The following is a 13,273-nucleotide window of genomic DNA, read 5'->3' on the forward strand; positions in this document are numbered from 1 at the left end:
TCTAAGAGCTGGACTTTGAAATTAACTAAAGACATATAACAGCTCTTAATCTGTAATTTGAGGTGTATAAAGAAAGAGTCATGCACGATTCCTCTCACAGTTAATTGTTACTTTCACAAGAGTGATAGTACACTTTTAAGTGCTCAGTGGTGAAAGTGTCAGATCGTCTTTCGACTACGCACCACACCTTTTCTATATAATGTGTCACCTGTACACTGTAAATATTCAGTTTGTATTCAGATGCGGGACGGGAATATAAATTAAACTTTATCCTGACATATGTCTGGCGTGAGCTGAAACAACAGCAAGTGGATGGTTACGACTGTTAAACTAGTACAAGATCAAGTTACACTACATTTACTAAATTATACGACAAAGTGACCAATGACAACAGTATACCACAAGAATAACTATTCCTGTACCTATAAGCAGTTTTTGACAAATTTGTAATCTCTCTTTCTCTCTCTCTTAATCGATACAGCAGGTAAGAATAACTTTTTTGCAATGTTAGGACCAGGTACAAGGATGCACAGATGGATGTTAGAAACACAGAGTCACAGGGAAGTTAGGAAATGTTTATTTAGTCTCAGAGAAGTAAAGAAGTGGGATGAACTGGTTTGCAAAGTGGTCGAGGTGAACGCCACACATTTTTTCAGGAACATATATAACCAGGGCTCAAGAGGCCAGAAAGCAGTAATGACGGTCGATGAAGTTTATGAGGCAGGGCCAGAAACTAGGACTCGACAACCACGGGACCAGAAACCACGATTTAACATCCACGGGGCCAGGAACCACGGCTCGACAACCGCAAACACAAATCGGTCGGTACATATCATTGAGAATAGAAATATGCAGCACACGTGCACGAGCGCGCGCACACACCTACGCACAAGAAAGGCAGTGTCTATCGAAAACTGACTCTGACAATATGCAAAACACACACACACACACACACACACACACACACACACACACAGTACGTGACAAGCTCCAGTGAAAAGGCGGAGTAGCGTCTGTATTACGAATGATGAAAGGTAACAGGTGATAGAGTCTTAAAACAGGGAGAAAATTTCCTTGATTATACAGGTCTACAGCCAAAATTCTGCGGAAATAAAACTTATCATTCTTTACTAATATTGAGTCACTGAATTCTGAAATGATGGTTAAAATTCCAAATTGGTTCCATTTATAAAGATATAATCTCAGAGAGGTTGTTGTTATCGTTGATCTGGGACGGGAGGATAAATAAATTTGTATAAGGGGTGAAAGCTCTTGAATCAAACCCACAATGTGTATTTTTTTAAATATATATTCTTTCATATATTTCTCATCAGCAGTTCTTTTTTCACGTTTCCTCTTTTGTGGAGGAGGGTTGGGGCCAGGGTTCTACTGACTGGACCAACATTTGCGTAACTTACTCAGATTTGGTAAATATTTGTTTTTGGTGTCTGCTTTTGACGTTGACTTTTTTTTCAGCAAAATCTGAACAATGATGCCTTTTAATTGTATGAACAGTGCGGATAACTTTTGTCATGTTTATTAAGAACTCACTTTTGCATCACATAAGCGTACTATGACTGTCGTAATCAGGCAAGCCAAACACTTCTGTTTTGGCTGTAAGACTGGAGATCAGGCCAACATCTGACCCCCACACATATGATGTAATACTTGAGCAAAGAACCTTCGCCAATGGTTGACTAGAAAAAGGAAATCTTATGCTTTTTAATGTGTCAATGTTATGGAGAGAGAGCCAACAGATCATGTACGTGACTTATTTCTGTATGGAGCCTCCAGTCATGCAATGTATTTGCAAGAAAATAAGTGGACTGTACAATATCCTAGTATAACCCTCTACTCTACGCCCGGTACCTCACGGTGAAGAACCACCTAGTTCTAAGTCGCCAAATTCATTCTTCCTTGAGTCAGAGGACGAGGAAAATGACGGGACCTGCGGCACTTCTAAGTCTTCTTCACAAGACCGTGAATATGTTCATAACTTGACATCTCTTAAACCGCACATGATAACCCATAGTGAATTAAAAGACCTTATCAGAGATTTAGAACTACCAAAGACTAACGCCGAACTGTTGGGCTCTAAGATTGCTGCAGTGGAATCTCCTCACTTGAAAATGTTATTAAAGATATAGTTACGTCACTGGCACCTTGATTTTTTTTTCAGTGTTGAACACAATGAACGTCTTCACCAGAACATCTGTCATAGAGAAACGTTACCAGAGGAAAATAGGAAGTATATCAAAAACAAGAGATGCACCAGAAGTGACTAAAAGTGACAAGTACAGAAGCGTCGGGTTCAGTCACTATACATTAAGTGAATTGTATACATATCCATTTTTTTAATAAGTTTATTTGGAGACTATGGCCAATTGTTATTTTTCTATAAATAGATCTCGGATGAGGGGGACTTTGTAGTCATAGTGAGGCTTCCAGGTGAGGGGACTTTGTAGTCATAGTGAGGCTTCCAGGTGAGGGGACTTTGTAGTCACAGTGAGGCTTCCAGGTGAGGGGACTTTGTAGTCACAGTGAGGCTTCCAGGTGAGGGGATTTTGTAGTCACAGTGAGGCTTCCAGGTGAGGGGACTTTGTAGTCACAGTGACGCTTCCAGGCGAGGGGACTTTGTAGTCACCAGCGAGGCTTCCAGGTGAGGGGACCGTGTAGTCACCAGAGAGGTTTCCAGGTGAGGGGCAGTGTAACGACTAGTGAGGCTTCCAGATGATGAGACAATGTAGCTACCAATGAGGCTTCAATTAGCGATCCTTTTAAAAACTTTGTAGATCGCAAAATGAACCTGAGCAGATCACAAAATAAGTGTGAACAGTAAAGAGAGAGAAGGAGCAGAGTGGCCAAAAAATAAAGTTTAATAGTGAGAGTGATAAGGATGAGCTTAGATTAGATAAAGCCTTTGCTGCCAACGCGGCTTCTTTATTATGCATGGATACACAAAATGCCTAGCAACTATAACCTACGTGATTTGATACGGAAGTACGAAGATAAAAAAAATGAGAGCGCTGGGGGAAAAGTGAGAGCTCTGGAAATGCCAACGACTTTTAAGTCCCAAGACTCAACTGTCATGTGAGACAACACCAGGATCAAGTCATAGAGGACAGCATGAAGACAACTGTTAGCGGAGGGCAGGTTGTTAGTAAGCTAGCTAGCTCTCCTAGGTAACTCTCCACAGATAACTCTGCTCTTACCGCGTGATAATTAAGGCTTGATTGGAGGTAAGCAGTTATAAGAACACAAACTTATAGAAATGGACAAATCAGGATACGTCTGAGTTAAATGGTAAATACACCCATTCATTATAAGACGCAGTGAACGCAGCTTACCTGATAATGAGTGACTAGTAAAGTGACAAACTTGTAAGGAGATTAGCAGGTGAGTGTGTCTGTATCAATTATAATAACAAACCTGACGCCATTTCTAGGTTAATGCGTGTAACACATGGGCTGTAAGTCACAGTTATATAGGTTCAATGCACACATCTGTTTTAGAAAATATACATAACCCTTATAGTTAAATACGAGTATTAACGAAAAAATAATGCAGATCGATCGAAAAATTAAAATAGGGAGGATGCGATAAATAATAATAATAATTAATAGTATTAACAATAATAATTAATAATAATAATAATAAGTTTTAAAAGGTAAAGGCTTGAGCATCCAACAGGCGTGTAAGATCGGAGTGAAGACAAGTGCCTTTTAGGATTTTACGTGTTGTTGTAGTGAGCGAGGTAACATTTATGGAAAGACTCAGAAGAAACGATTTAGTCGGACTTGAGTCCTGGAAGTGGTATGTCCAGTACCTGCACCGAGCGAGAAGTTGATCCTAGGAGAATCATCTAAACTGTGAAGGCTGTGTATGTTTCTGGCAAAACAAAACTACTGAATGAAGGATGGTGAATACGTTTTCTTTTATTATGGGTCACGATACCTTAGTGGAAAACGGCTGGTGTGGCAGAAATAATAATAGCAATGGTAATAATAACAGTAGCAGCATTAGTAGAAAAATAATTAGAGTAATAGTAGTATATGTAGTAGTATTATAAGCAGTGTAAGTAATAGTAATATTAATAGTAATAAAAATAGTAGTAGTAGTAGTAGTAGTAATAGTTTTAGCTGTGTTAGTATTAATAGTAAGTAGTAGTAATAGTAACAGTAGTAGTAAGCTTTAACAGTAGCAGTAGTAATAATAGCTAAGTAGTAGAAATAGCAACAGTAATAGTTATAATAATAATAGTAATTGTAGTAACATTAATAATAATACCGTCAGTCCTCTCACAGTACCTTACCATTGCACTCCATAACCATGACTGGAGACACTATCACACTGCATCATAGGAGCATACTGTCTACCCTCCTCCAACCAAACCTCTCTACCAGCCGCTTGTTTCTCAGTTTTTCTGCCTTCCTGCAACCAAACCTCTCTATCAGCCGCTTGTTTCTCAGTTTTTCTGCCTTCCTGCAACCAAACCTCTCTACCAGCCGCTTGTTTCTCAGTTTTTCTGCCTTCCTGCAACCAAACCTCTCTATCAGCCGCTTGTTTCTCAGTTTTTCTGCCTTCATGTAACCAAACCTCTCTACCAGCCGCTTGTTTCTCAGTTTGTCTGCCTTCCTGCAACCAAACCTCTCTACCAACCGCTTGTTTCTCAGTTTGTCTGCCTTCCTGCAACCAAACCTCTCTACCAACCGCTTGTTTCTCAGTTTGTCTGCCTTCCGACTTGCCTTTATTTTTCAATGCCTACATCTCAACTTTCCTGCCCTCATATATACCTTTCTCCGCCCTAGTTTACCTGCCTTGCTAACTGCCTTGCTTCTTGCTTGCCTGTCTGTTGGCCACTCTACTTTCAACATTAATTTCTGCTACTTACCCTTCCACCCATATACTACGCCTTTACATCGCCCCTACTTATTATTCAGTCTCGTGTTACTGCCCTATCAGCCACGCAAGTACCTCCCATACAACTAGCTGTCATTCCTTCACCGGTTACTCAACGACAATGTAAAACTTAAGACACTTAGACACCGAATCTTTATATCATCTGCCTAACAAACAATTTGCCTGTCATACTAGTTACCTGTCATGCTATTGGATGTCATATGAGTAACCTATTAAATATATAAGTACTTGCCTTAAAGAAAAATCAAAATAGCTTGCACGATCTCCCTTACAAAAATGTCTCCAGTGGGAAAGTAGTTTGACTTCGAGCAAGAGGTTATACCATAGTGATCGCCAAGGCTCACAGTATTGATGGGATACAGCAAAAACCCACTCAGAGGAACGTCAACGTGAGAGTTGATATCCGTGGTGTTTTACAATGCATATACATACACTTTCCATAAAGCAGAGACACGCAAAGAAGTCATTTGCATAAACACACAACAGAACTATATTCGTGTGCAGGAGAAGGACACAAGACACAGTTGCTCCAGAATGTATATATGCTGGCAAAATAACTGGATTATATATATATATATATATATATATATATATATATATATATATATATATATATATATATATATATATATATATATATATATATATAGATAGAGAGAGAGAGAGAGAGAGAGAGAGAGAGAGAGAGAATGAAGGATAACTCGAGTATGGAACACATTCGTACAGCATAATGATGTCAACGAGATAAATTCAGCTAATCAGATGAAAATGCTGGCCCACAGATGGCTCCAACTTCATCCTGTTCCCTACTTGTATGTCTCATAACAATAAAAATGCTTTCAAATGAGCTGATGTAGGTAACAGCTCTTAGCTTGCCAATAAAGTTAGGAATCCTTAACCTGTAAATAGCTTGTCAATGAAGCTAGGGATCCTTAACCTTGTCAAACCCTGTGTAAAAAAAAAAAAAAAAAAAAAAAGAGAGAGAGAGAGAGAGAGAGAGAGAAACGGGGGAGTTCAGTTAAAGTTGAGTTAGACATGGGACGAAGGAGAAGGTCTTAGCATCTGTTCTTTCTGAGTTGTTCCAAAATTGTTTTTGCGATAGGTTTTTAGTTCAGTTAAAATACACGTTCCTCTATTTTGTGTAATGGTATCTCTGACATGAATACCTACTGACTCCAGACACAGCCGTCTCCTACTGTCAAGTCTCCTGGTACAGTGGATATATTTGTCTAAAGTTCATGAGATGTGTTTCGGTGTACCATACATGTATTTCAAATGTCATCCATTCTGCACGTATGTTTATGTTCCTGTAATCGGGTATTTATGTATATCGGGCCATTTCAGCTACTTAAACTCAATTGTATCTTCCATATGGGATGCAGTAAACACTCCCCTCCGTTCTTCCTGTGGGTGTGGGTGTGGTGCCCTCGTGAATTCTTTAACAGTTTTCGGGATGAGGAACGCAACACCAGTGACAGCTGTCTGGAGTAGGAGGATGATTGAAGCTGCTGTCTGTCTGGTGGGTAGAATCCATCGATGATCACTAGTGATGCTTTCTCTTGGACTAGAGAAAAGGTAAGGGATTTGATTTTGCAGAAGACGATGAGGTGTTTGTGAAATTTCAAGGAAGAAGAAGCCTTTTCTGTGTACGTTTATGTGTGGGAAGAGGAAGATCAAGGTCACTGAAGGTGGTGCTCTGGAGGAAGGTGATTACATGTTCAATGGAAACCCAAGCGAAGAAGAAATTAACATCTAGGCTGTGGAATATCTTGGTTTTAGCTGTGAGTGTTACGCATACGAGTGAGATCTGAATATTTTATGTATGATGAATTGATGGTTCTAAGGAGTTTAGACAAGTGTTTTGTTAGAAGACCATCTAGTTTGTGAAGCAAATACTGAGGATAATAAGGTGTAGTGTATATTAGATTTCTGAATTTTCGCCTATTCATAAATGTGTGCAGGTCTAGGTCTAGAGTAGATGGGAAGAAGGCAACTTTTGTTTTATTCTGCAATTAATTGCAAGAATCTGCCCCCTGCGCTCTCATGATCCTTAGCAGTTAGTACCTTCTTGATGAACATATAAACAAACAGAAAAGAGGCTTTTTGCCTTGCGTTTACTAAACACATCAGCGTCTCCTGCAAACTCAAAGCCCGTAGAATCTTTATCGATCCTAGAGAGAGCTCCACTAACGACCGATTTTACTCACCTAAGAGACAGCGGATTTCCATCACCTCTACCCTGGGCAGCTGACAGTGGCGTTGCGGTCTGCACCATGAAAACTATTAATGAATTCACCCCTATCAGGTTCATGGTCACAGAGGTTTACAGCATCCCGTGTGAGGGATGCAATCTAATTTATGTATGAGAAACAGCTAGAAGTTTGAATCCCAATTACAGGAAAATATATATGCTTTCAGGTTCTCGGCAGCAGAACTGAGAGAAAAAATCACTGTTATGTAGTCGCTAAGAAGAATCATGTTACCTAAGGTGTCATCACTGGTTTGTCGGGTCAAATGCACCCGACTGAGTGTCGGGTCACCTGCGTGTTAGCTGTGCCGGGTCACCTGCACGTCTTGTCTCGTGAGTGTCAAAACGGAGGAAGTATACTGACTCGAAACACAAAAAAGAACACGAGAAGTACAAATTAAAAATAGAGAAAAAGTAACGAGAACACGGAGGAAAAAGGACGAGAATAAGAAATGTTTAATAATTTGGGAAGAAAAGTGTGGACAGAGAAGTCCAGAGCCAAGAAAATGAGAAGGGAAAAGAATTGATGGGATAGAGAAAAATTGCGAATAAGAAGTCAAAGAGGACATACGGAAGAGTGAAGAGGACAATAACGCAGAATGGAAAGAAGAAAAGAGTAGAGGGAAAGATTGAGTACGGGTGAGTGTCAGGACTGCTGGGGTGGGAACAACGCTGCCCACTAAGGTAAAATAGAAGCCAGCTGTCACAACCACCTGGGTCAGGCACTTCAGAATGTGATGGACAAGATCAAATGTACGAGCAGGTGGGCATGGACGCACGCGCGCCCAAGTGTTTCCTGACGTGGGTCTTAGTCACATGATGACCCGCCGTTGGAGCTTCTGGTCATCTGACTAAGGCCTTCCGCTGGCTTACCCCTCCACCCCTTTAAAAATTATGGTTATAAATATAACCATTTATTTGTTGAGAGAAATATAACTGCGTAAAGCTTCACACACACACACACACACACACACACGCACACACACACACACAACATGCGTGTGTGGGGGGGGAGGGGCGGGAAGGAAGCTAGAAGAGCTTAGCCTGAAAATGGAGGAGAGGATAGCAGCTGAGAGCAGGAAGTGAGAGATGCAAATCACAGCAGCAGAGGCTAAGATTCAGTGATTAGAAGAAGAACCGAAAAATCTGAAACAGCCTGAAGAACTAAAGAGCAATGCGGGCATGACATCAGAAACTGCTACTTTAGTCACAAACAACGGGACTGTAGGGAATGAAGGAGCGAAACTGTATGCAGAGGCCCTATCAGACCATCATGGAGCCCGAGAAAAAAGAGGATCACATCAAGAACAATCGAGGGAACTGTAGAAAATGAAAGAGCTAAGCTATATGTAGAGGCCCTAACAGACCACCCAGGGAAAGCTGAGAAGGGAAAATGACAGACCACTGGGCCCAGGGACAACAGATAGTGAAGAGATTGACGAAAGGAAAGCTGTAATGGAGGCAACTAAATCGAATCAGGGGATACATAGGGATATGCAGTGGGGAATGAAAGGGAGAGATCAGTCTTTGTTTATGGGCTCCAGGAAGTTGAAGGGAAAACTTCAGAAGCAAGAAGACAAGGGTAGAAAAAAAACGATTGAAAGCATCATGAAAGCAATGGTAGAAGATGACATGACCCAGCTGGTAAATTTCCTGAGAATAGGGGGGTATGCAAAAAGAAGACACTGGCCAGTCAAAGTGATTTTCAAGACAGAAGCAGCTCAGAACAGGATCCTACAAGAGAAAGCAAGACTAAGGGACATCTTGGCGTACCAGAAGGTGTATCTCGACTGCAACACAACACGATAAGAAAGGCAGGAACTGAAAGAGAAGGTACAAAGACGAAAGGAGGGAATAGATGTGAAGATGGAGATGGACAGGAGTACCCAGATTCAGGGGAAAGATCAAATACAACCTCCCTCACAACCACCTATAGAAACCCCCCAACCAGGACAACCCCAATGTAACCAAACATTCTAACCCAAAATACACATGCCATGCCCAATGCCCCCACCCATCTCATTATAAACTCCACCTCCACAGCAACCACCCATAGTTCCTCATCAAGTCTCCTGCTTCCCCAATTCCAATATACCCCCCAGACCACAGTTTTGGAAAAGAAGTTGAAGGTTTGGTATACAAATGTAGACGGAATAACAAATAAGTGTGAGGAGTGGCATGAAAGAAGGAGGGAACATCCCTAGACATAACAGCACTCACAGAAACGAAACTCACCAGGATAACAGTTACAATCTTTCCACCCGGTTATTAAATCCTGAGAAAAGATAGAGGGAGCAGAGGGGAAGGAGGAGTTGCACTGCTCATGAAAAACCGGTGGGGATTTGAGGAAATGGAAGGAATGGATGGAATGGGCAAAAGGGACTACATAGAAGGAACAATCCAGTCTGAGAGCTGTAAGGTGGTAATTGCAGTAATGTACAACCTGCCACAGAACTACAGGAGGCCAAGAGAAGAATACGATAAGAGCAACAGAGCAATGGTAGACACGCTAGCCGAGGTGGCCAGAAGAGCTCACATGGGGAGAGCAAAGTTACTAGTTATGGGCGATTTCAATCACAAAGAGATTCACGAAATCGTAATGATACGAGAGTCTCAAAACTCCAGCAGCTAACGCGATGGTCTGGAGTTTTGAGACTCTCTGATCGCGGGTTCTAACCCCGCCCGTGGTATGGTTTGTTTCACAAAGAGATTGACTGGGATAACCTGGATCCCCATGGGGGTCTCAGAACATGGACAGCCAAGATGATGGATGTGGGACTGGAAAACCTCATGCATCAACATGTTAGAGACACTACCAGAGAGAGAGGTGAGGATGTCCTAGCAAGACTGGACCTAGTATTCACCTTGAGTAGTTCGGATATCGAGGATATCATATACAAAAGGCCCCTTGGAGCTAGTGATCATGTGATTCTGTGCTTTGATTACATAGTTGAGCTACAAGTGAGGAGGGTAGCAGGAATAGGACAGGAAAAACCAAACTACAAAAGGGGGACTACACAGGCATGAGGAATTTCCTGCAAGATGTTCAGTGGGAAAAAGAATTGGCAGGGAAATCAGTAAAAGAAATGATGGACTATGTGACAACAAAATGCAAGGAGGCAGAGGAGAGGTTTGTTTCCAAGGGAAACAGAAATAATGGGAAGACCAGAACGAGTCCTAGGTTCACCCAAAGATGTAGGCAAGCAATAACTAAGTGCACTAGAGACTGGAAAAAGTACAGAAGACAACTGACCCAGGAAAATAGAGAGATTAGCCGAAGAGCCAGAAACGAATATGCACAGATAAGAAGGGAGGCTCAACAACAATACGAAAATGACACAGTATAAAAAGTCAAGTCTGACCCGAAACTGATGTATAGCCACATCAGGAGGAAAACAACAGTCAAGGACCAGGTAATCAGGGTGAGGAAGGTGGGGAATTCACAAGAAATGTCCAAGAAGTATGTGAGGAGCTCAACATGAGATGTGAATAAGTATTTACAGTGGAGACAGGAAGGACTCCAGGAATCTAGAATAGGGAGGCACATCAACAAGCCAACCGAGAAGGAGGTGAAGAAACTGCTATGCAAACTTGATACCTCAAAGGCGGTGGGACCAGACAACAGCTCTCCATGGGTCCTTAGAGAGGGAGCAGAGATGCTGTGTGTGTCACTAACAAAAATTTTCAACACATCCATTTAAACTGGGCAACTACCTGAGGTATGGAAGATGGGAAATGTAGTCAGAATTTTTAAGAAAGGAGACAGACACAAGGCATTAATGTCACTGACGTATATAGTATGCAAAGTCATGGAGAAGATCATCAGGAGGAGAGTGGTGGAGCACCGAGAATGACACAAGCTTATAAACGACAACCAGTATGGTTTCAGGGAAGGAATATCCTGTGTCACAAACCTACTGGAGTTTTATGACAAGGTAACAAAAGTAAGACACAAGAGAGAGGGGTGGATACACTGTCTTTTCTTGGACTGCAAGAAGGTCTTCGACACAGTTCCTCACATGAGGTTAATGCAAAAGCTAGAGGATCAGGCACGCATAACAGGAAAGGCACTGGAATGGATCAGAGAATATCTGACAGGGAGGCAAGGTGTCAGTGTGGGCGCCAGTGATGAGCGGGGTTCCACAGGGGTTAGCCCATGGACCTGTGCTGTTTTTGGTATATGTAAATGACATAACGGAACGGATAAACTCAGAAGTGTCCCTGTTTGCAGATGATGTTTAGTTAATGAGGAGAAATCGGTCGAGGATCAGGCAGGATTACAAAGAGACTTAGGCTACAAGTCTGGTCCAGCAACTGGCTCTCTGAATTTAAGCCTGCCAAATGCAAAGTCATGAAGATCGGGGAAGGGCACAGAAGACCGCAGACAGAGTGGCTAAAGACTGCAAACCTCACTTAAGGAAAAAGATCTTGGGGTGAGTATAATACCGAGCACATCTCCTGACGCGTACATCAATCAGATATCTGCTGCAGCATATGGGCGTCTGACAAACCTAAGAATAGCGTTCCGATACCTCGGTAAGGAATCGTTCAAGACTCTGTACACCATGTACATCAGGCCCATATTGAGGTATGCAGCACCAGTTTGGAATGCACACCTGGTCAAGCACGTCAAGAAATTAGAAAAAGTGCAAATGTTTGCAACAAGACTAGTTCCAGAGCTATAGAGATTGTCCTACGAAGAAAGGTTAAGGGAAATCGGCCTGATTACACTGGAAGACAGGAGGGTCAGGGGAGACATGATAGCGACATATAAAATACTAAGAGGAATTGACAAGGTGGACAAAGACAGGATGTTCCGTAGATGGGACACAAAAAAAGCGGTCACAATTGGAAGTTGAAGACTCCTATGAGTTAAAGGAATGTTAGGAAGTATTTTTTCAGTCATAGAGTTGTCAGGAAGTGGAACAGCCTAGAAAGTGACTTAACGGAGGCAAGAACCATACATAGTTTTAGGACGAGGTTTGATAAAGCTCATGGAAAAGGGGGAGAGAGGACCTAGTAGCAATCAGTGAAAAGGCGGGGCCAGGAGCTATGAATCGGCCCCTGCAACCACAAATAGGTGAGTACAAATCGTTGAGTACACACACACACACGCACACTATTGACAAGTGCCTTTGACGACCAGAAGCTAACAAAACAGGCCAAGTAATAATAACATCATCTCAAAGAAATTAAATTATTTAATATTTAATCTTCCGGTGTTATTAATACCCATTGTGCAATACACGTTCACTTATACAGTGAACACAGTCATTATAATTTTAAAAATATAAAAAATGGGAAAAGCATAGGTATCGGCCAAAAATTGGGTAACATCCCAAACCAAAGAGAGAGAGAGAGAGAGAGAGAGAGAGAGAGAGAGAGAGAGAGAGAGAGAGAGAGAGAGAGAGAGAGAGAGACTGTACACTGACATTCACTTATCCAAGAGAAGAAATGCCAGCTGCTCTAAGCTACATCAATCACCAGCTAAGAGCTATATCAGCTTGGGGAAATAGATGGAAAGTAACATTTGCACCTGAGAAAACGCAAATGATGATCGTCTCTAGGCACCATGATGGTAATGCTGGTGCAGTAGTAAGGATGAATGGGAGAGTGTTGGCACCTGGGGAAGAAGTTGATATCCTTGGGGTGAAATTTGACTCCAAACTAACCATGAAGAACCATGTTGTAAATCTTGCAAACAAGGCAGCCAGGAAGCTTACAGCACTTCGTCGTATCTCGCATCTGCTTGACAGTAGGGGTTGCAAGATTCTGTACGAGGCACAAGTACGCTCACACCTTAAGTATGCTCTGCTTTCTTGGTTTGCCTGCCCCCCCCCCCTCTCATCTGCGACTGCTTGACAAAGTAGAGAACAGAGCAAGACGTCTCATCTCTCGCCTGGACCCATCCTGGATAGATCTGTCATTTCAGCAGAGCCTTCAACATAGGAGGGATGTGGGTGGCCTTACTGTTATGTACAAGGCCAATATTGTCAAAGTGCCACACTTGGATCCACTTCGAGGACAGCGTGAAACAAGCTTTTATGCCACAATACGGGCAGAAAGCAGCAACTTCACTTTGGCTGTACCCTTCTCCAGAACATC

This window comes from Cherax quadricarinatus, chromosome 14, assembly GCF_038502225.1.
Source record: "Cherax quadricarinatus isolate ZL_2023a chromosome 14, ASM3850222v1, whole genome shotgun sequence".
NCBI classification, from domain to species: domain Eukaryota; kingdom Metazoa; phylum Arthropoda; class Malacostraca; order Decapoda; family Parastacidae; genus Cherax; species Cherax quadricarinatus.